Below are 24,294 nucleotides of genomic sequence, written 5' to 3'. Positions count from 1 at the left end.
GGCAAGTTTTTTCAGAAGGGGTTTGTCATTGCCATCCTCTGAGTCTGAGATAGTATGGCTTGCCCAAGGTCACCCAGTGGGTTTTTATGCCAGAGCGGGGAATCAATTCCTGATTACCAGAGTCATAGTCCAATACTCAAACCACTGCATCACTAGGACTGCGTAATTTGCGGTCCAAGAACATCACCAGGTCCGTAATTCCCTGTAACCCAACCATATCCACTATTCTCATCATTTTCTCTGCTGCTCCTAGGTGGTGCTGTGGTTCCATTCCAGAACTACAGTACTGTACGGGAATGCTGCCAGCAGACACTTGACAGTAGCCGATAACAGAGCCTTAGCACAGTGGAAGTGAAAGTAAAGCAGACCTTGCAAGGAATCAGTCTGAGAGCAGTCCGAGAAAACAAGCCGAGTTCAGAATTCCAGAAGTCCAAACGTTCCGAGAGTCAAGCCGAAGTCAGGATACCGAGAAACAACGTTGGTCAAACAGTCCAAGGTCAAACAGCCAAGAGATAACGAAGTCCGGTCCAAGGTCAAGGTAACAAAGAATCCAGATACTAGGAGCTAGTGCTAGCAGCAATCACGCCGAGAGATCATGCAATAAACTCTAGCAACCAGCATTAGTCTCTCTCCCACTTAAGTAAGGGAAACTCTCCCTCGTGCCACCTGAGGCTGGTTGGCTAATTGCCTCTCGGCAATCCTCTGTGATCTGCGTCTGCAAGAACTCTCGGCTCTTCTCTCTTTGAAAGAAGGCACCTGCAGGCAAGCTTCGTCTCCAGACTCACCACTAGGCTGTGGTACCGAAGGAAGCCTCTCTTTGGCACTAGGACCTGGTTGAACCTCCTCCTCTGGGGCTGGAGGATCACAGCTGGGACCTGGCAGGGCAGGAACAGCACCTGGCGTTGCCTCAATCAGCCCTTGCTCTGGAGGAGGCTCATCCTCCTCCTCATCCTCCGAGAGCTGATCTTGGCTGGCCATGACAAGTACTGCTTTAGGATCCTATGCATACAATTACCAGGTTACAACCAAGATAAGAACATGTTTTTATGGTCATGTCCACACAGGCAAGGAGTCCTGATGATGCAATCCCCAGTTCTATTACAATCTGTCCAGACAACATCCAGCAACAAACCTGCTATATACCCCCCCAACCATTTTTTTAAAAGTTATGTTTTGATCCAGTGGGCAGCTGTTTACAATATGTCCCGCTGTGCTACCTGTCTCAGCCGCATTCCATAGCCTCTGAGGTCAGAATGAGTTACGTCAGGAGCCCTGGTGGCACAGTGGTTAAATGCCATTACTGCAGCCACTAGGTTGTGAGTTCGTTCCCAGGGCTCCAAGGTTGACTCAGCCTTCCATCCTTTCTTAGGTCGGTAAAATGAGTAGCCAGTTTATTGGGGGCAATCGGCTTACAGATTGTAAACTCCTTAGAGCAGTGATCCCCAAACTTTTTTGGGCCACCACCCCCTTTCCTCTTGAGTTACAACCCTAGTGCCCCCCAGTGCCAATTTGCTGATATTAGGTCTACTGTTCTACTGCCAATTCAAAACAACCAATCTTGGTCACTGTTCTCTTTGCACCCAATCACCATGAGAGCAGCAACTGAGCAACTGGCTGAGCAGCAACCAAGAGCCTTCTCACCTGTGCCAGCCTTGCAATAAGGGCCAGCGCAGGTGAGAGGCTTCTGAACTGCTGCTCAACTGGCTGCTTGGTTGCTGCTCCCTTTTCATCTGCTCACCCTCAAAGCAGCAGTCAAGCAGCTGGCTGGGCAGTGACCATGAAACTTCACACCTGATCTGGCCTTGTGGCAGAGGCCAGTGCAGGCAAGATGTTTCTTGGTCACTGTTCAGCCAGCTGCTTGGTTGCTGCTCCCAAGGTGACTGGCTGCAAAGGTTCTCCCTGGTGAGGAAGGGCTCTTAATCCTTCTTTGTTGGGAAGGGCAGGGGACTGGAGACTGGTGTGGACAGGAAAAGATACTTTAATTACAGGAGTTGCTCAAAGGAAAAGGACTCTTTCCAAGAATCAGCCCTGGATATTCCTCCCCCAGATACATGTTTTCCACACACACATACGTTGCTTCTTCTGCTACCTTTTCTCCCAGCCTTTCTGATGAAAGAGAGTACAGTTTCAACCTGCCAGCCAAAGCTTAAGCAGGGTCTCACATTGAAAAGCTCCTTTTTGTCACCACTTCTTCCCCACCACCACCTGCTCTAATTCCTTGCTCCTGTCAGTCAGTCTGTCCCAAAATGGTGCTACTTCAAGCCACAGAAATGATGCCCTATGCCCAAGGCTCGTGAGAGTTTCCTGCCACTACTAGTGAAAGACACAGCTAAGAGAGTGAGCTCATGCAGGCAGCTGAAGAGTGGGAGACACCACCACACGAAGTAAGGCTTTGTGGTAGTTTTAAGGGACCCTGAAAAGAAGCTTCATGCAACCCTCATCCCCTCCATGGTCCTAAAGTTTGTTGGTTTCCCTCATCTTTCTTGCACATCAGTACGTTATCTGAAGACTCCTGGCCACCCCCTTTTTCCCACATTGCCCCTCTGCTGCCCCCTTTCCCCCGCACTACCCCCATGGATCATTCCACTGCCCCTTTGGGAGTCCCTGGCTTAGAGAGTGCTGAGTCCACTGATAAGCATTATAGAAATGTAAATTCTATTGTTATTGCTATAGTCAAAGTGATCAATATCAGGTGCCTTGTTTTTAGCCTCAGAGGGAAAGCCCCCAGTATGTTTATGGTGGGAGCAGGGGTGGCACAGTGAGATGTGAGTGTGAACAGCTGCCCACCATCACTCCAGAGTGCCAGGTACTGGGAGGATATTGGGGGAGCTTCAGGCCCATGCAGTCACCTCCTATGTGTATTTGTTGTTGTTGTGTGCCTTCAAGTTGTTTCTTTCTTATGGTGACTCTAAGGCAGGGGTAGGCAACTTTTTTGAGCTGGGGGCTGGGTTGCTGTCCCTCAGACAGCTGGGGGGCCAAAGCCAAAAAGTAAATAATTAAATAATTTTTTAAAAAAATTAAATAAATAAATAAATAAATAAATAAATAAATAAATAAACCGGGACAAATGTAGGACAAAATTTTCAAATGGAGGACACTTTTTTTAAAAAAAAAAATGGAGGACACACGAAAAAATTTGCTGATTTTTTAAAAAATGTTAATATAAATGCATGTTTCTGAGGCTTCTATAGACAATTGCCCCCCTTGCCCGCCACTTGCCCCCCTTGCCTGCCGCTTGCCCCCCCTTGCCCGCCTCCTCCTGATAGGCCAAAGGCCCCACACCCTCACGCGAGAGGCCAAAGGCTCCAGCGGCAATCGGCGGCAGGACCGGGCTGGGGCCGGTCCCAAGGCCTTGCCGGGCCGCATCCGGCCTGCGGGCCGCAGATTGCCTACCCCTGCTCTAAGGTGAACCTATCATGGGATTTTCTTGGCAGGTTTCTACAGAGGGGGTTTGCCATTGCCATCCTCTGAGGCTGAGAGAGTATGACTTGCCCAAGATCACCCAGTGGGTTTCCATAGCCAAGCTGGGAATCAAATCTTGGTCTTCCGGTGTCCTCAGACCACAACATGCTGGCCCATGGTATGTATGTCTAAACACGATTACAAAGTGTGTGCTTTTGTTGCATCACCCCCTACCCAAGAATTGGACTTAACGTGTGGCTTCTAACAGATGTTGTTCCATTTTGAATAATACATGTAGAGGTAAACTGAGTTTCACTGGGCTGTAATTTGGCCATCTGTGAAATAATAATGATAATAAAACCAATATAAGAGCATCCTCATATGGTGGTGGTAACTTATGGAACATACATAAACATGGACATCAAAATGCTGGCTTCCAGATGCCCAGTCAGGGTTAGCATTTGGAAATGGCATTTTTGGGGAGATCACATTTCTCATAATCATCCATCCAGCAAGCTCATTGTGGGATTCTTGGGACTGGGGTACAATAAAATTAAATTTAATTTAAAATTCCCTTTTCTCTGCTGAGGCATTCATGGCAGTGGAAAGGACAGGTATTATTGGGGTGCCTGAGGACCTGACAACTAACCGAGATTGCTTTGCCCCATCACTAAGCTAGAGAATCCCCTCCAAACTATGACCAGGAGCAAATGTCCCACCTGTCAAACGATCGTGCTGACCTTGCCTTTCATCAACACTCTCTACCCAAACAATGGCTTATCTGAAGGAGTGGTCTGTCCCTGGCTGGGCCTTTACCTTTGCTCTAGTTTCCAGAGCCTTGCAGTCACCTTTGACTTGTTAGGTTTATTCTTGGCAAACAAAATCATGAGAACATTCACAGGACAGCAGCACTGGGACATGCTCAGGGGCCTCAATGAACCTCCACAGTCATTCCATATTGTCGGGGATGCTTTGATTTAGATTTCCTGCATGGCAGGGGGTTGGACTGGATGGCCCTTGCGGTCTCTTCCAACTCTACGATTCTATGATTATTTTGGATCCAAGCCCAGGAATGCAGCACCCATATTAAAATGCTAAAGAAAGCCAATGGTGCAGTGTGTCGGAGTGCTCTCCAAAAGGGATCTGGCTGGCTGCTTTAGAGCTCAAAGTGGGTTCCAGTTTTTAAAAATGATAGGGTTAAAAAAAAAAAAAAGACAGAGGAAAATCCAGTATGTAAATATCTAAAAGCTCGGAGAAGATCTCTGGCCACCAAAAGGTATACCAATGCTTTTGGAAAATTACCCAGGTTCAGATGGGGTGTCTCACATTTAAAATCTGCAAACTCTATGAATGGAGACTGTTGTTTAAAGCAATGCTACTCAAAGTGGTGATCTCTGAACCAGTGCCAGTCCCTGGTATGTTTCCAGGAATGGTCAAAATATGATATTGGTTCTTGGCACACTGGTGGGGGATTACCTATTCCACACATCAACTGAGGTGCCATTCCCACTGGGCAAAAAAAGCAGCTTATTTCGCTGTGATTCTGACTTGGATTCTGACTCGAATATGACCCATCGTTCCCATTAAAAACGGGTGCAAACAGACCTGAGTTTTTTTATCCCTGTTTTTGTTCCCATTGGTATTTTCCCGGTGGTAATTTGAAGTGGGTTATTTTGCTCCCCGTTCCCATTGCCCTTCCAGAACCTCTTTTTTTTAAAATCAGTTGTCAATCAAGCGCTTAAGCGCTTGACGTCACAGCTAATCAGTCGCTTAGGTGCTTTTCCCCTCCGGGAAAGGGAAAAGAGAGCCTCTCTTTGCCCCCAATCCCTTGGCATCCAGCCTCTTCCGTGTCTCCCCAGACTCCCTCTGGGAAAGAGAGAAGGAGCCTCTATTAGTCCTAAACCCCTTGCATCCAAGGCTCTTCTGTGAAGATTTTCAGACCTGCCTGCATCGCTGGGAAATCGTCCTCCAAAAGTTGCTAAAAGAGGAAAGGAGCCTCTATGTCTGAAGGCTGGAAGCGCTCATTAATCGCCCTGGAAGGGAGCTCCCTCTGTAGCGTCCTTCAATCATTGCAAAGAAAGCAGGGAAGCAGGGAGATTTCTTCTTTTTCTTCTAGATGCAAAGTTTGCATCAAGAAGAATCTCCCTGCTTCCCTGCTTTCTTTGCTACGATTGAAGGACGCTACAGAGAGAGCTCCATTTCCAGGGTGATTAATGAGCGCTCCAGCCCTTCACACACAGAGCCTGCTTTTCCCTTTCAATTGCTTTTGAAGGACGATTTGCCAGTGATGCAGGCAGGTCTGAAAATCTTCTGGGTCTCCCCAGACTCCCTCTAGGAAGAGAGAAGAGGAGCCTCTATTCCCTTCAAATCCCTTCTTGGAGTCCAGGCTCTTCTGTGTCTCCGCATAGTTCCTCTGGGAAAGAGAGAAGGAGCCTCTATTCACCCCAAATCCCTTTGCCTCCCCCATTGCTCCCTGGGCTGTCTGGGGGGTGATCATGCAGGCATGTACTGCAAAGCCCATCTGCTGCTCAGGCACTCAGGCAGAGGCAAAAAAAGGAAATAATAATAATAATAGTTTAAAATGGTGTTCAATGGCTCTCCTCACACATCGGTCTATGAATGTGGAGCAGAGGGGAGGTTGCAGGGGGAGTAATGTGTTTACTGCATTTGGAGCTCAATGTAGCACGATCGCCTTACCCTGCTTCCCAATCCACTGGGGGAAAGGCTATGCGAACGGAAGAAAATGGCGCTGGCGATGCAGAAAGAGAACAAAGAGGGTGACACCCCCCAGGCTGCCCCTTGAGTGCTGCTCCTCCCATCTCCAGGTTCCCGAATCAGACACCCTTGTCGTTCCCATTCGGATGCCGCGAATCAGACTCCGGAGGCAAAAGAAAGCTCACTTTAAAACCACTGTTTGTTTTTTAAACCAATTTATCAACCTATAATTCGGGTTTTCCTAGATAAATCGATTCAGATTCGAATCTCAATGGGAACAATATCGGAGCAATGTGGGTCGAATTCGCGCTCAAATGGAAACGATGCACCCATGATTCGCATCCTGACCCGTGTTATAGGCCAGTGGGAATGACCCCTATATTGAGAAACACTTGTTTAAAGCCCAGGAACAGTGCCAGTAAAATTGCTGACCCTATGTGGTCTCAGGGAAAGGAATTGTGAATGATTGTGTTTTATATAATTGTATTACTTGTTTTTATCTATTTTTATGAGATGTTTTTAATAGTTTTATAGTCTGTAAACCGTTTTGATCTAGGGAAAAATGATATACAAATAAAATTTTTATTATTATTTTATTATTAATTATTGAGCAGCTACAAAGCAGGCAGTAACAATGCCTAGTTATGAATCCATACTGTCCACGCTTAGGACACAGGTTAATTTCTTATTTGTCCCTTAGCAGATAAGTCCTAAAAAAGGGAGGAGAGTCAGGAGATAAGGAGGGAACAGGACAGTGGCATCACTATGGTGTGTGGTGGTGACACTAAGTGTGGGGATGCCACTGAAACAGGATCGCCTAAGATGAGGGTGACAAAGAGCTTTAGGAATATAACAAACTGTGGGCAAAGCACATGCTGAATCAAAACTCACCAGGATTTAGTCCCAAGATCTTATTTTTGAACCAAGGCACAGTGCTGGAACGTGGGAGGAAAAAGGATGAGCAAGAACATCCCTGACTAAACATGGGTGTTTATCACACAGAGGTTTTTGCAGCTTTTTGCAGCTCTGATCAGACATGGCTGCAGGTCCAACGATGCGAATTCACACGATAATGTGATGTATTATCACATGTGATTGCTTTCTATGGGGGGTTGTTCCGTGGCGCTTCTGCAGTGATTCCAAAGTGACTCCTCATTTTGGTGAATTTGGTAACAAGCGAATTCACAGAAACTGCTTCCAGGCTCACTTTGATTTCACTCCAAATTGGTCTGGTGTGGAATGCAACTTTGCTTCCGTCCCAGTACACACACCCCCAAACCTCCAAAGAGGCAAATTCCACATGATGCTACGCTGCAATTTTGCCCCAATTGCTTCCGTTGCTCAGAAGGGTAGATGACAGGGATGGAGGGAATGAAAAAGGAGGCTGGGGGGAGAGATGGGAGCAACGGAGGGGGCCATCGGAGGCTGGGGGGAGCAACAAACTCCAGTTCCCAGAATTCCATAGCCTCGAGCCAAGGACCCCACAACAAACTCCAATTCCCAGAATTCCATAGCACTGAGCCAGGACAGTGAAAGTGGAGTCAAACCGGATTATTTCCCAAGTGCAGATGCAACCTAAGAGAAGGCAACTTTTACAAAGGGAAGGAGAGTGGATTGGATTCAGGGAGGTGGTACTTTAGGGAGCATGGAGAATAAGGGAAACCGGATCATTCTGCAGTCCTCAAAAATGGGTCTCCTTCAGATCCAAAGGATTTACTTCCAAGTAAACCTGCAGCTTCTACACTGATTATTTTGCAGTGAAAGAATTTTTTAATTAATAATAATTATTATTATAATTCCTTAATAATAATAGTAAATGGATGGGGGCTCTGACACGGAGGATAGATATAGATGTGGCTGAAATGGATGAGGAGAATGACAGGAAAATAGATGTGGCTGAAAAGGATGAGGAGAATGACAGGAGGATAGATGTAGATGTGGCTGAAATGGATGGGGGCTCTGACACGGAGGACCCATTTGAATTTGGCTGCCAGGGATGGGAAAATAGAAGGGAGGAAGAAGCATGAAGCTGTCATTCTCGTGAGGCTTGCATTCACGTGAAACTGGAACCAGGCTCTCTTCTTCACCCAAGAAGTGCAGCGGTTCACAATGTGTTCAGACCCCCACTAAGCATGTGCAAGGATCCCAGTTCGAATCATTGAATCCGCATGGTATGCACCGGTGTGGTAATATAATTTGCACTCACTCCACTTAGCGTGGATCTGCATCACGTGACTTGCCTTGGATTTGATTCCCCCTCGATTTGAAAGGGCAACCAGGCGTGATAAAACATGTGTGTTATAATGTGAATTCACATAGCTGAACCAGGAGTCACCCTGGCTCTGAGCTGCAAAATCCTCCATGTGATAAACACCATGGATAGACCGCTTCTTCTTCCCACCAATTATTCAGAATGAGTGTATGGATACCGACTCTGGGATTAGGAGGAAGACGTGATTTCAGCTCCCGCTATCTCTGATTAGAAATCAGTTTTGTGATCTATTGAACCTCAGGTCTTTCTCAGTAGTTTCAGGACAAAATGTTAAAAGGTTCATGGTAGTGAAGCAAGAGGTTTTTCCACAAACTTTTCCTGGTGATGTTTCCACTGTGACCAGATGAGCAGATACAGGTGGGTGACATCTCTGACATACAGCCACAGTGGCAAGCACAGAGAAGGCCTGTAATGAGACATACAGTTAGTGGCACATGTAAATGGAGTTATTGCTTCTGACATTTATGCTATTTTCCCTCCTTCTTTCACAGGGGCTATTCCTGGCCATTTATTTATACTTTTATACAATTTATACAACTGTACAATATATTTATACAGTTCTTTGTCATCACAGTATTTCAGTTTTGTTTACAAAGGTAGATAGTTTTGTTTGCAAAGGTAGATAGCATCATTTACAAAGGTAGATACATCCTTTATTTATTTAAGGTATTTGCAATGCTTTTCAATCCTTCCCACTAACCAAACTCCATCCCCATATTTAAAAAAAATCTTACAGAGGTGGCTGCAGCACTGGAAGAGAGCACTGTTTGCTAAATATCCTTCCTTGTGCCCCTAATGAGTCTGCTGCCTTCAGGTGAGATGGAGAACCCTGGCCCATCATCCTGGTGTAGGATGGTGGTTCTCAAACTTTGGTCCTCCAAATGTTTTTGACTTTAGCTCTCAGAAGTCTCAGCCAGCATGGCTGATGGTCAGAACTCTGACGAATTGATGTCCAAAAAACGTGGAATCACAAATCTGAGAACCGCTGGTATAGAAGCAGGGGTGTCACAAGGGGAATGAGAAGGGTTCAGGCCACACCAGGTGACACTCAAAGGGGGTGGTGGTAGCACTGTTCCCCAATATCTGTATTTTGGCTGAAACAGGCAGTGGCATTCACCTACATTCCTTTAAAATGCTGGAGCTCAGTGGAATTGATGGCGTGAGTTAGGTGAGGCTCAATGAAAGGGGAAGAGAGAGGCATTAGGGATATATATATATATATATATATATATATATATATATATATAAAATTAAAAATTAAAAAATATATTATACATCTTACCAAAATTTCACTTTAACTAAATGAAACAATGTACCGTACATGTAAATAGGTTTAAGCTATGCATATGATATTGTAATTTAAAGGTATAATTTTAATTTTGCTAGTTGTGCAGGTCACATTACATTCAGTGATATATGGGAATTACAGTTTATGAGTAACATTAGTACAAAAAATATGTATGTTATAGTATTCTGTATGTTATAGTATGAGAGGAGGTCAATGGGGCGGGTGACATTATAAGTTACCACACTGGGTAATTCCAACTCTAGTGATGCCACTGTGTACAAGAAAGGAGTTTATCGCATGAACTTTAAAACTGGCTCAAGTGTCCCTGGCTGCAGCTGGGATGCAGGATAGAGGTGGGGATTATTGCATGCTAAATCGCCACCTAATCACTAGCTGCCATCTGCCTAGGTCCAAGCAGGGTCCCAGCCACGCTCTGCCAGCACTTTTTCAAAGTCGGAAGCTTTCCAGCTTCTAAAAAGTGCTGACAGAGCGCAGCTGGACTGGGCTGATGGCGGCCAATGATTAGGTGGCGATTTAGCATGCGAAGATCCCTGCCTCCATCCCGCATCCCGGCTGCAGCTTGGGAGGCTTGAACTGGTTTTAAAGTTCATGCAATAAACTCCAAAGATTGAACTGCCCATCCAATTGGCTTTGGTATATAGAACAAGAAAAGTTTATTTCTTATTCATTGCTTCAGGGAGCAAGTGTCGTGTGTCTCCTCGCACACTGCAGACCCTTGGAGTGATGATGGCTGACAATTCTAGTAAGTCTTCTTGGTCTGGGGAATGTTCTCCCATGGAATGCCCTTTGCTTGTGTATCTATTTGCACAGTTGCTCTTGCAAAATGGCTTGCTTGATGGTGTATCTTGCTTTATATTGACTATTCCTTTCACATTACATGCTGTAATGCACGCACAGTACCTGCATTTAAACATTTCACTTCTGTTTCAGTGCCCTCTGTAAGACTCAGCGCTGAGCTGTATGCAGCAGGGCAAGGGCACCAGGAGTTATGCCAGGGAATCAGAGATGAGGGACCAAGCTAGGAGTTAGAGTAGATTCCCAAATTTTAGTTTTCCAGATGTTTTGGACTTAATATCCCAGAATTCCTGATTGTTGGGGCTTTTGGGAGTTGAAGTTCAAAACATCTGGAGGACCAAAGTTTGGGAATCACTGAGTTAGAGCATTGAATAAGATACATGGGCACACAAACATGGGGAGAACAACCCTACTTCTCTCAACACCACAGTCCCAATGAAAACTAGAAGCCCTTGTGGTAGAATTGAAAACAACAGTCATGGCACTGCAGGTGACACCTTTAGCATTCGGTTTAGTTGGCTACTGGGTCAGCAATATTCAAGCTATTGCAGAATGTCATTTAGAAGATTGGTTGTAGTGGATTAGCTTTCACAGAGCTGTGTAAATCTACAGTGCTATATAAATAAAGCATAATAATAATAATAATAATAATAATAATAATAATAATAATAATTCATCTACCATTCAATCAGCAGTGGGCCAGTCGATCAGCATTGAATGCCTTACATTTCATGGTGCTTTGTCCTCCTTTGAGGTTAGGACATAAGATCACCCTGTTACTTCATCAAGTGGAGCCTTGGTATCAGCTGAGGTTTGGTTCCAGGATCTTCTGTGGACACCAAAATCCATGGATGTTCAAGTGCTATTACAGTGGGCCCTTGGTATCTGCTGAGTTTTGTTCCTGGACCTTGTGTGGATGTTCAAGTCCCATTATATACAAAGCCATAGTAAAATGATGTCCCTTATATAAAATGCAAAAATCAAGATTTGCTTTTTGAAATATATATATTTTATAATATTTTCAAGCCGTGGATGCTTGAATCCATGGATAAAAAGTCATTTGGTAGCAAGGGATGACTGTATATATAGAAGTGTACTAAAATGGTGACAGAGAGCTCTGGAGGCACAACAAATGACAGTCCCCAGAATTCCATAGCATTGAGCCACAGCAGCTAAAGTGGTGTCAAGCTGGATTATTTCTGCAGTATGGATGCAGCCTCCGAGCAAGTCCATGTTCTCTACTGAGCAAAATGGCCTGGTTGAAATGTAGCATTTCTTTGGCATCGTGAGGCAAGTTGTGAAATGGAGAGGACACAGCATGAAGATATGTGAGGCAGGTTGGCAGAAGCAGCTTTACCGTTAGGCAGAATGAGGCAATTATCAGGGTTGGGAAAAACCCAATTAAAAAACCTGATAGATATATATATATATATATAGAGAGAGAGAGAGAGAGAGAGAGAGAGAGAGAGAGATTGCGAGAGTTTCAATCCTTTCTAATATTAACAATTCCCAATATATTAGGCTTTGATATAATTTACATCTTTGGTAGTCAGTATCTAGGAGTATAGGTATACCAATATAGGACTAAATCAGAGAATTAAGTAGCAAAATGCAGTTCAGATGCCACTAGTTTAAATAATCTTTGTTCTTTTTAAAAAGTGCTCTTTTAATGCAAGTTGTTTTGGTGGAAATTATGTTAATTGAAGGATTTGTTTCTGAATGGCATTCCTTGTACTATTAAATAAAGCGAGGAAAAAGAAGCAACTGACACTGGATACTGGTCTAAAAATGAACAACTACCAATAAACTCTTAAAGTTAAAATGTTAAAATTTAAACAGTCATTTGTGTTCCAGTAAAAGGGTTGGAGAATTCTGTGAGCCCTTTGTATCCATTGGGGTTTGGTTTCAGGATCCCCCCTGGATACCAAAATCTATGGATGTTCAAGTTCCATTAAATACAGTGGATAATAAAATGGTGGCCCTTATATAAAATGGCAAAATCAAGGTTTGCTTTTGGGAATTTGTATATTTTTTTGAATATTTTCAAGCTGTAAATGCTTGAATCCATGGATGAAGAATCCATGGATACATGGGCCGACTGTAGTAAAAAAAAAAAGCCAGACCTTTAAAAAAAAATCGATTAAAATAGAGTGTTTGTTAAAAAGTAATTTGGTTTAAACCAACTTGGTTTAAACCAGCCAACTAGGAGCAATCATTTCAGATGTTGGGGAACATCAGTGACACCCCACCGTTCCTGGGCATTCATCTCTGTTGAAGGACAGACATTGCTTGTCCTGCACCCTCTAAACTAGCCTCCTGCCCTCAAAAATAATGGAAAGCCCTGTCCTATTGCTAGTTCTGCCAGTCCAATTTGTTTCTGTTCAGGAATGGGGGAGAGCCGGCATGGCATAGTGGTTTGAGAGCTGGAGACTAGGGTTCTATTTCCCCACTCAGCCAAGGTAACCCACTCTCAGCCCCAGAAAACCCTGCTTATAGGGTCATCTTTGTGTGTTGTGTGCCTTCAGGTCATTTCCAACTTATGGCTACCATAAGGTAGTGAAACTATCATGAGGTTTATTTGGCAAGCTTTGTTCAGAGGAGGTTTGCCCTTGCCTGAGGTTGAGAGAGCATGACTTGCCCAAGGTCACCCAATGGGTTTCATGGCCAAGCTGGGAATCAGACCTTAGTCTCCAGAGTCATAGTCCGACACTCTAACCCATTATAACGTGCTGGTTCTCAGCAATGCTGCCTTGTAAGTCAGGACTGGAGAAGTTTTAAAACTTGACAAATTGAAGATTGTAAAGTTGAAAACAATGATGCTATACATTGTGTTGTTGTTGTTGTTGTTGTTGTTGTTGTGTGCCTTCAAGTCATTTCCAACTTATGCCAACCCTAAGGCAGTGAAACTCTCATGGAGTTTTCTTGGCAAGATTTGTTCAGAGGAGGTTGAGAGAGTGGCTGAGGTTGAGAGAGTGTGATTTGCCCAAGGTCAAATGGGTTTCATGGCCGAGATAGAAATCAAATCCTGGTCTCCAGAGTTGTAGTCCAATACTCAAACCACTAGAGTTACCATAAATCGGAAATGACCTGAAGGTACACTACAGCAACAACAACAACAGGGAATGGAAAGAAGGCAACATCTTGGGCTTCATCCCTCTCAGATCCCAGCCTCTACTGGTTGCAAGGCTGGCCTGACTGGCCCTGGGAGTGTTTGCAGAGGAATAACCAGTCAGGACATCATGAATGGAGTTGAAGCTCCTCACAAGCCAGAGCCCTTCTTTCGGCTTTGTGCTGAAGAAGCCTGGCCATAGCTGGCAGAGGACTTTGGTCTCTTGGAAGCATGATCTGGTTGCAATATGTTATGTCATGCTCTGGCAGGAGCGGACTGGGCAAAGGCCACACTCCCTGAAATAGCCACCGGTTCTTTCCGCCAGGGAAGGCCCTTTGCCCTGCATTCAAGCACCATGGCAACTCAAGAGAGCAAGGACCCACAGGCCAAAGCAAGGAAGAATAGCCTTGGAGGTAAAAATAAACAGGTGGTACTTGGACACATTCCCTGAAGGGTGTTTTTCCTCCCCTGGCATAGGTTTGAAGGTAGCGGGACAGCAAAATGCTGCTGAGTTTGCAGTTTTGTGTCCAGGGTGGTGGTGGATGGGGAAGGTAGTGAATGGTTGGATTCTCTTTCTCATGTGGGAAAAAAAGTACATTGTGAGGTCTGAGATAGGACTTCTGTTTCATTTCCAAGGCAGCATTGCTGAGAACCAGCATTGTATAATGGTATAATGCTGGGGTTTGGTTCCAGGACCCTCCGTGGATACCAAAATCCGTAGATGCTCAAGTCTCATTAAATACAATGGCACAATGAAATGGTATCCCTTATATGAAACAGAAAAATCAAGATTTGCTCTTTGGATTTATATATTTTAAAAATATTTTCAAGCCATGGATGTTTGACTCCGTGAATAAAAAATCCGTGCTTAAGGAGGGCCAACTGGAATCATCATCATCATCATCATCATCATCATCATCATCATCATCATCATCTATGGCCCGTTACAGATGGGCCTATAGTACGGACTGGGTCCGTACTAGGGTTAGAAAGGGGCGTCACTTCCGGATGCCCCTAACCCTAGTACGGACCCAGTCCGTACAAAATGACAGCACCCATTCCACACAGGGTCACCATTTTGACGTCACAGATGCGTAGCATCCGGACGTTGCGCGGCAGAAGTGACACCATGAGTGCGCGACTAGCACCTCGCGGCGCCACTTCCGGGGCACAGATAGAAGCCCCATTTCACTGCTTCTTTTTGGCTGTGTCCGGGAACCGTGCGGTTTGGCTGCTGTGGTTCACGGACGCAGCAACCGGCGGCAGCGGCAGAGCGCCCTTCTTGGGCACTCTGTAACGCACCTTTATTTCTAAAATCATTAAAATACACTCAGAATACATATATAATTTAAAAGTCATGATTTAAAATTGACAGGCTGGGACTGCCAGAAGAGATATGTCTTTAATCCTGTTTTAAATACAGTCAGCATTTTCGGCTGTCAAATCTCCTCCAGCAGGTCATTCCACAGTCTGAGGGCAGCGGACAAAAAAGTCCTCCAGGAAACTGTGGCCAGCCTGGTCCTGGCTGGATGGAGCAAACATTTCCCAGAGGATCTGGATATATAGGAGGAGATTGTATGGAGAAGATGATCCTGTAGGTAACCTGGACCTAAACTATGTAGGGCTTTAATGGTAATAACCAACACTTTGTACTTTGCCCAGAAACTAATTGGCAACCAGTGGAAAGATTTTAAGATCAATTGTTTAACATTAATTAAACACATATGCAAAGGACAGATTAAAAATACATATTTTAAAACAGTCTACATTTAAAATTCAACATCATTGGGGCTGTACAGATTAGGGCAAAGAGATGGTGGGATGCTGCCCCTTTTTGCCCCGGATCGGGGCTGCAGCAACTGCATGCCATGGCTCCATTCCGCCCTTCGAAGGACACAAAAAGGAGCGGCTAAATGCAGCTCTTCTTGTACCCTCTAAAGGCAACATATCCGCCACAGCATAGCATGATCACACCCCTTCTGCGCTGCACCGTTTGGGCACTACACCAGAAGTGCGTCATCATGGCACACGCTGTCTAGAAGGGCACATGCCAAAATGGCACCCAGGTGGTGGCATAAGGGCTTGGAGCATGCAGAAGCTCAGCCTCACCGCGCCCACAGGCCGGCACAAAGTATAGCCCCTTAATCCATAATTTAAAATTATCTGGATAAGCCTGCCAGAAGAGACTGTCTTCAAAAATATTTTAAATTTGGATAGTGCATTCAGGAATGGTGTCTGTTGTTTTCTTGTGAGTGCTGAGAGAGGACACATGTTCTTTGTTAGGACACATGCATCATTTAAACAGCATACCTCCAAAGTGTCCTGAAGCAGCTTTATTGTACGGGCCCTTAGATTCATACTTTTAAAAGTCAATGAGGTCTAGCAATTTGAGAAGCAAATGGATAAGCCGTATAAGTTTGGGTCTGAGTACACAAGCTGGTCATAGACTTGCAGAAGATAGGATAAATTTAGAAGAAAGGCGGGTTTTGAAATTAAAAACCCTCTGAACAAAAGAGCAAAAGGCAATGAAATGCCTTTGAGGACAACAATAGGGATAGTGGAGAAACAAACTTAGATCAGAGCCTGTTTTAAGGCCTCATTTATGATGAGGAGAGAAGCAAAGAAATTGTCATTCTCAGGCTCTATTGTATAAGTGCAGTATTGTCCAGCAAAGGTAAGAACATATGAACATAAGGGGAACTGTGACTGCACCCTTTAACACATTTCCCCCCAACAACTGATACTGATACTGGATGTGATATATATGGTATATACTCAACTATAAATCAACCTCATGTATAAGTCAAGAGCAGATTTTGGGGCCAAAATTATGGATTTTGATAAGACCAGTGGATGTTGAGGGTAAAACCTAGGGGCATGTAACAAAGGATCTAAAGGACAAAGCAAAGGAAAACAATGCCCAAGAACTTACAGAATTGAAGCAGACATAACTGTGTTCACACTAAAGGCTGGATGGATGAAAAAACAGAGCAGAGTCAGTGCTTCCAGGACAGATTGCACTCATGTCTTTCACTAGAGAATGGTTTCTTTTTCTTTAAGAGTTGAAATATGGTACTTATATTGACCCCTGGCTAAACCGACTCAAATTTTTTAGATCCATTTTTTGACACAAATATCTAGATTTATACATGAGTACTGTATATACAATAGCTATTCTGACTAGTAGCCATGGATGTCCCTATCCTTCATGATGTATCCAATTCTTTTAAAAAGCCATACAAGTTGGCAGCCCTAACTACACCTTGTGGCAATGGGTTCTACTTTTTAACAGTGCAAAATGTGAAGAAGAATTTCCTGTTCTTAATTTCTTTTCATTTAGCTTCAGCAGATGACCCTGGTTTCTAGTTTTCAGAGAGAGAGGAAGAAAAGCTCCCTACTTACTTTTTTCACACCGTGCATAATTTGTTACACCTCTAACGTATCTCCATGTAGTTTTAATTTTGTTTAAGCTAAACAGTCTAATTATAAGGAATTTGCTCGAGTCCATTATTCATTTTGCCTGCCCCTTTCTTCCCCCTTTTCCAGCTCTACAATATCCTTTTTTAGTTATAGTGAGCAGAACTGTACACAGTATTCCAGATGTTCTTGCAGCATGGATTTGTATAAGGGCAGTATGACATTGAGTTTTATTTAGAGCTTTTTATTATCATTATGTCCAATGTGAATTTAGCCTGTCTCTGTTTTTAAATAGAAGCTGCACACAGAGCCTACATTTTCATCTAACTGCCTACCACAATCCTGAGGTTCTTTCTTGATCAATCACTGCCAGCTCACGTCGCATCAACTTATATGATAAATGGGAGTGGGTGGGTTTGCTTTAATATGCATCACGTTTCCTAGTTTGAGTTCTATGCAACATATGCTTGACATTTTTATCTTTAATAACATTTTCTACCAATTTACCAGGACCAGACATTAAGCTGACTATAACTTGTTGGATCACTGCAGATTCGGTGATTTAACATGTTTGGTTTAAATGTTATATTCAAACATGTTCAAACCTTTATATGGAAATTAATTTATTGGAATATTTCTAATAAGGAGAATGGGATATATTCCCCTTTTTAAAAACAAAAATGACATATACACAAGGAGCTAGAGTTTGAGTGTTGGACTATGACTCTGGAGACCAGGGTTCAATTCCCAGTTCAGCCATGAAACTCACTGGGTGACCTTGTGCAATTCACACTCTCATCCTCAGGGAAAGGCAAATGCAAATCTCCTCTGAACAAACCTTGCCAAGAAAACCCCGCGATAGGTTCACTTTAAGGTTGCCATAGCTCAAAAATGACTTGAAGGTACTACAACAACAGCAACAAAGGAGAGCTGTACCAGATATATCTTATACCAAGTGTTTAAATTTCTTTTGCTGAAGTATAACTGTAGTACCTTAGGCTTTACTCATCCATTCTCTTTCCTACGTATCAGTTCCATTTCAAGCTGAGAAAAATCTGATTCAGTACAACTAGAAGATTATCACACATATTTTTCTCCCAAGCTGGGCATGGGCTGGGTATAGGTGTAACTAGGGTTGCCATAAGTCAGGACCTCCAAACCGGGACAAATGTAGGACAAAATTTTCAAATGTAGGACACATTTTTTTGTGTCCTACATTTCAAAAGGAGACTCACTGAGGGGAGGATTCCTTCCCCACCTGGGCTCCGTTCTCAGCAAGGACGAAGCCCAGGCGGGGAAGGAATCCTCCCCTCACAGAGGCTTTCTTTTCCCGCCTGAGCTCCGTTTTTGCCAGCGGAGCCCAAGCGGGAAAAGAATCCTCGCTGAGGGGAGGAATCCTTCCCTGCCTGGGCTCCGTTCTCAGCAAGGACGGAGCCCAGGCGGGGAAGGAATCCTCCTTCCCCCCCCCCCCCGGCCTGGGCTCCATCCTTGCCGGCGGAGCTCAGGCAGCGAAAGAAGTCTGGCCTCTGCCGGCGAGGTTTCTTTCCCTCCCTCGGCTCCACCAAAGGAGAGAGGCCTACAGAGGCCCCCCCACCAAAGGAGAGAGGCCTACAGAGGCCTCTCTCTTTCCCCCGCCACCGCTGTTGCACACTTTGCAACAAAGCCTGGGGGCGGGGGAAATCCCGGGGGCAGGGGCAACCCGAGGCAGGACCGTGCGGACCCGCCCAAAACCGGAAAAGTCCCGCCCACAGGCAGGATATGGCAACCCTAGGTGTAACCCGCTTAAAAACAGATGTTATCACACACCTCCAAGGCATCGTGTACCTGATCCAGACTTCACAAAGAATGGGACTTTCCCGTTCTTTGCAAAGTCCAGGAGAAATCCAGATGGGGTATGTTAGCAAGCAAGCAAGGAGGTGTGTGATAACATCTGTTTTTAAGCAGTTTATGCCATACCCAGCCTGTGCCCAGCTGAGGAGAAAAACATGTGCGATAATCTCCCTAGTTGAACAATCTCTTTCACTAAGGGGATTATCACACTGAGCACTAGAGTTTGTCAACAATTGTCTCCATAGAAGAATACCTAGAACTGCATATCCTATAGTTAGTCCATCTAACATGATTGACTGAAGTACAACAGTACTGCAAAAATTTCTGCTGCCACATCCTCATCCTTTAATTTTGTTGTGATGCAATGGTCCAGTCGCCTTGCTGGCTGGATTCTTGATCCAAGTGTTTATAAATAATTGCTTGTTGGTGGTGTTGATGATATTAGCAATATGTCCCTCATAATCCTTACTTGCATCCCCTTGTTTCTGCTTGCATGTCCTCTGTGTAAATGTGAGTTCTTGTACATTTGTCTCATTCGGGTAAGACATCCTGTTTCCAAAGGAAGCTCCCTTCACACAGCTTTTAACCTATGCTTGTGACATTTTGGACTTAAACTCCTCGTGATCTATGGTATTCATTCTAGCTAAGCCTCTATTAATGAGAATTAACCAGTTGGTCTTTTTTTCCTGAACTTCCTTTTTATTACTTACATCATATTAGATAGATTCCCTCTTTTGTAGTCAAACAGGACTGTGTTGGAGCCCACTGGTGATTTTCCACTGGTAGATAAATTTGATAACACAGTCATGTATTTAGGCAATGTGAAATAAAGGGCCAATATAAATGAGGAGCAAGGGGCGGCCTCTGGATGCTCCTTTCTTCCCCGGATTGTGGCCACACCAACCAAATGGCGTGGCCACGATGCGCCATGAAAAAGAAGACATGAAATGCAGCTCCTTTCTCACCCATTAGCACCCTGGAGCGGTGCAGTGATGTCCCTTGTGCACTGTGCCATTTGGACGTGGTGCACAAGATGCTCCATCTTTTTGTGCCACCGCTCCTGAGCCCTAATTTCAGCCCCAGGCCAGCGCATAGTGCCAGTCTATACCGGGCCAAAGTTACATTTTATTACAGCATTATCTCCTTTAGCTGCTTCCTTGATTTTATGCTCTGTCTGTCTCTATGGTTCAAAATACACTGCAGAAATAATGCAGTTTGAGACCGCTTTAACTGCTCTGGCTCAGTCTTAGGAAATCCTGGGAATTTGTATTAGTTTATTGCAGCACCAGAGCTATCTGACAGAGAAGGATAAATGTCTCACAAAACTACTGTTCAATTCCCTAGCATTGAGCCAGGACAGTTAAAGCGGTCTCAAACTGGATTATTTCTGCAGTGTTTTGGACCTAAGTATGTTTGTTTGGATGAAAACGTGTTCTTAGTACCACGTTAATTTGAGGCTTTGGTATCATCATCCACACTTGTTCTGTGAAAAGAGTCATCCCCTTTTAAGACCCCAGTGGATACCAAGGATCCACTTTATTATTTTCCACATAGAAAAGACTATTTTCTAAGCTGAAAATGCCGTAATTGGGGGGTTACTCTGTGTAAAATTTGCATATTTGCAAAGAAATTCCATAGAAAACAGCATTTCCTGTGCAGGTAACAGGATTTTCTGTGCAAGAATTAATATATTTGTATTGATAAATTATTTTTCACTTAGAAAAGGCTGATTTCTACACAAAACAACCACCTGTAAATTTTGCGCAGAATAGGTCCTCAACTGCAACAATTTCCATCACTCCAGGATATATATTAATATTCTCATAAAAAATACAATAGATCTTTGTGTTTGTTTTATTAATCTTAGCTGGAAAATTTATGCACCTCAATTCTTTGATTACTGCCAGAAAAAAATAGGTTCATGTTGGAAAACATATGAAGTCATGGAGGAAAGAAGTAGGTAGGGAAGGTTTGCAGGTTTCTGGGAAGCAGACTGTTTGGTTCCCTGTTTGCAAAAGGAACAGTGACACACCAAATGCAACCCATATCTGGCATTGCCCAAGAGGCATGCATACTTTGTTTTCATAGCCCCATCCACCACCACAACAGCAAGTATTTGCTTACCCTTTATACACAAGCACACACAACGTGGCATTTGACTTTGGTTCATGATGGCCAGGATGGGGGAAAAGACAACAGCACCTCCACTTGTTCCCATCCATCCTTGTAGCTTTTTTCTGCTCTGTTTCACAAAGCTGCTTCACCCAAAATCCTACTTCTTATAGACCATCTTCCAAACCTGTTTGGGTTTTTTAACTGTAAGTCAGGCAGCAAGATCCTTGGATGGAATGGGTTTACTTGGTTGAATACTCCAGTCTCCACACAAAATGAAAAGAGACATCCATGATAATAGGAAAAAAACACATCTGGAAGGCTAGGTCAAAACCTCTCTCTCCAGTGCCTGAGAAGGAGTTGTTTAATAGAGAGCAGCACTCAGTCATGCATGCTGCAAATTCAGGTTCAGAAGTCAAGTTTAGGCAGAGTCAATTCACAAATAATTAGGTCTTAGAGCAAATTAAACCTGAACTCTTCTTGGCAGCCAAAATGACCAAACTGAGGCTGTCATACCATGGACATATCATGAGAGAACATGAGTCATTAGAAAAGACTATAATGTTGGGAAAAGGGAGCACATTGTAGACTCAACCAAGAAAGCCACAGCCCTGATTCTGCAGGCCAGAGCAGAACTGTTAATAACAGGGATTCTTGGAGTCTCTTATTCAGAACAAACACTGCTCCCGTAAAATGAAGCAATAACTGGATTCATGTGTTGATTTCTCTTTAGATCAGTTTATCCCAAACTGAAGTCCTCCAGGTGTTTTGGACTTCAACTCCCAGAAGCCCCAGCCAGCTTGGCCAACAGTCAGGAAGTCTAGGAGCTGACGTCCAAAACATCTGAAGGATCAAAGTTTGGGAACTACTGCTTTAGATAGTTCTCAGCCTGGACTCAGGGTGACCAGATGTCATAACATTCGAATTTAAACCAAACTTGCAAATTCAGTTAGTTTATCACACTAGGGACTGCCCAAGTAGAATAACGTGAAGTTAATGCGAATGCAAAGCAGAGAAAAACTGCAGGTTTTTAAATAATAGTAATAATAATAAAATTTATTTGTGTTTCCCCGCTTCTCCCAGTAGATCGAAGCGGGGTTATAGACTACTAAAAACGATAGATATAACACTCTTATAAAAACATAAAATATTACAACAGCAATATTACATCAGCACTCATCAATGTAACAGTACAAAATTCCACCAACCATCCAGCATACAGGGGCAAGGCAGAATATCGTTGTCAGCAGGGATATAGATCTTCACACATCGGGGGGGGGGGGGGGGGAAGCTTGACAAAAGAGTACAGTTTTGAGTCTCTTTTTAAATGTTTCCAAGGGGGTCATGAGATGGAGCTCCTCAGGTAGGCTATTCCAGATCCGCGGGGCCATTATAGTGAAGGCCTTTTGGGATAAGGAAACATATTTGGAAGTTGGTGTTTCCAGTAAATTCTTACCAGATGTTCTGAGTGTGTGGGGTGGATTGTACAGGGAGATGCGGTCCCTCAAGTAACGGGTTGTTCCAAAAATAAAAAGCTGCCGGTTTTTTCCGCTTTGCGTTCTGATTAATTTCACGTTATTTCATGTTAACTGCAACATCATGTGAAAAACTTTGGGCATTTCTGAGTTTTCTTTGGTTTAAATCTAGTTTAACTCCTGTTTCCCCATGGAATCTCGCTAATGTGATAAACTTCTTAGAGACTCACTTCTGAACACGTTCTTCCAATGACATATATTTGCCTTTTGACCACGAACAAACAGGCATACCTCAGTTAAAACCTCTGACAAAGAAGCCTTTTTAAACAAAATCTTTTTACACTTGCCCAGCCCCCTTTTCTCCTTTTCCTCTGTCTAGGTGAAAGACTATTTAGCAGCATCAGCACTGGAGGGACACTGAAGGAGGGCTGGAGAAGCACCAACCTTTACTGCTAGGTTGCAGCAGCATGTCTGTAGTAAACAATGCAATAAAGCTTGAGCTGAGAAAATATAGGATTGTACTCTAACCAGTCCGCCTGTGACTTTCTGTGACAGACAAAGCAAACAACAGCTGCCACCAGAATCTTTTACACAGTTCGTGCTTTTACTTGAGTCTACTTCCTCAGAGAAATGTTTTGAGGGGAGAGTCTAGAAACAGGCCTATATATATGTGTGCCAGTTGTGTGTGAGAAAGCCAATTCAAATTCAAAACCTTGTGGGTATGGAGATGAGGTGATGCATTCATGCATCTGAGGAAGTACGCTCAAGACTGTGAAAGAAGCTCATGCTACCAGCTTCTTCTTCTTCTTTTTTTCCCCAGTTAGGTCGAGTCCACACTGCAGAAATAATCCAGTTTGAGATCACTGTAACTACAATTCACAGAATTCCCTAGCACTGAGCTAGGACAGTTAAAGCAGTCTCAGACTGGATTATTTCTGCAGTGTGTTTTGGACCTTAGTCTCAAAGGTGCCACAAAATCCTTTTGCATACTGATTTTTCAGACTAACACAGCTAGGTCTTTGAATAGCTCTATACATTTGGCCATCAAAATGGAAATCGTAAGAAAAGTGGAAGATGGTAAAAGGGAAAAAATCATTCCTATGTTCATTCAGTAAGAAACTTTTAAGCAGTCTCTGAAAGCTTCAAAATGTTTTCTTTGCTTGTGTACACTGATGTAAGTCTCAATTCAAGCGCCAGTTCAGTCAGCTTGTGCCATCTCTTCCTTCCTTTTCCTCCCTCACAGAGTGACCAGATGTCACAGCCACAAAGGAGGACAAAGCACCACAAAATGTAGAGCATTCAAGAAAAATGTAGGATGTAACAAAATAATAAAAACACAAATATAATTTCATGCTTCTTAGGTTGTGTTCCCACTATGATTCAAAGCAAATTGCTGATCAGGTTATATGACCGTTGTTCTCATATGAAACTGGTCCCAAACCTACTGTGATCAGTTTCAATCGCAACGAAGGGAGGCAAATGCAAAAAACCTGCTCTTTCCTGACACTAGTTCTTTGGCGGTTCTTTTGAAAAGAATCGATTCCGAAGCATGTTTAACAAGTGAGAACAAGGCATCTGAATGGCATCATTCTGGAGGGGAGGGACTAATGGCAGAGGAGTGGTTACCATCCCTCCCCAGTTTTTGGTAGATCCACCATCCCCCCAGAGCTACCTTTGTGCTTGTGGTGTGACCTATAGGCTCTTGAATTTAAAAAATGGATAGAAGATTCAATTAATTGATTTTGCAACTTCTTGCAATTACTCAGGAAGGAAGCCGGGCAATCAGGCCAATGGCAGCTCAGTGAGGCAAGTAGTTGCAAAACCAGTGAATCAAATCTATCAAATTTGTTGTTTTTTA

At 43.7% G+C, this 24,294-nt stretch overlaps 1 long non-coding RNA gene across 1 annotated transcript; it reads left to right on the top strand.

Moving 5' to 3' along the window:
• Positions 1 to 314: 314 nt before the first annotated feature.
• LOC149322732 (uncharacterized) lies at positions 315 to 23,758 on the top strand. Its single transcript, XR_016279996.1, has 3 exons — positions 315 to 538; positions 3,435 to 3,580; positions 23,680 to 23,758. It is a non-coding gene; the product is annotated as an uncharacterized LOC149322732 (long non-coding RNA).
• Positions 23,759 to 24,294: the final 536 nt, after the last annotated feature.

The sequence above is a fragment of the Sceloporus occidentalis genome, unplaced genomic scaffold (assembly GCF_023333645.1).
Source record: "Sceloporus occidentalis isolate IW3139 unplaced genomic scaffold, rSceOcc1.0.p SCAF_1, whole genome shotgun sequence".
Lineage (NCBI taxonomy): Eukaryota > Metazoa > Chordata > Lepidosauria > Squamata > Phrynosomatidae > Sceloporus > Sceloporus occidentalis.
Note: the sequence above shows the minus strand (reverse complement) of the source record. Positions and strands in the feature narration are given on the sequence as shown.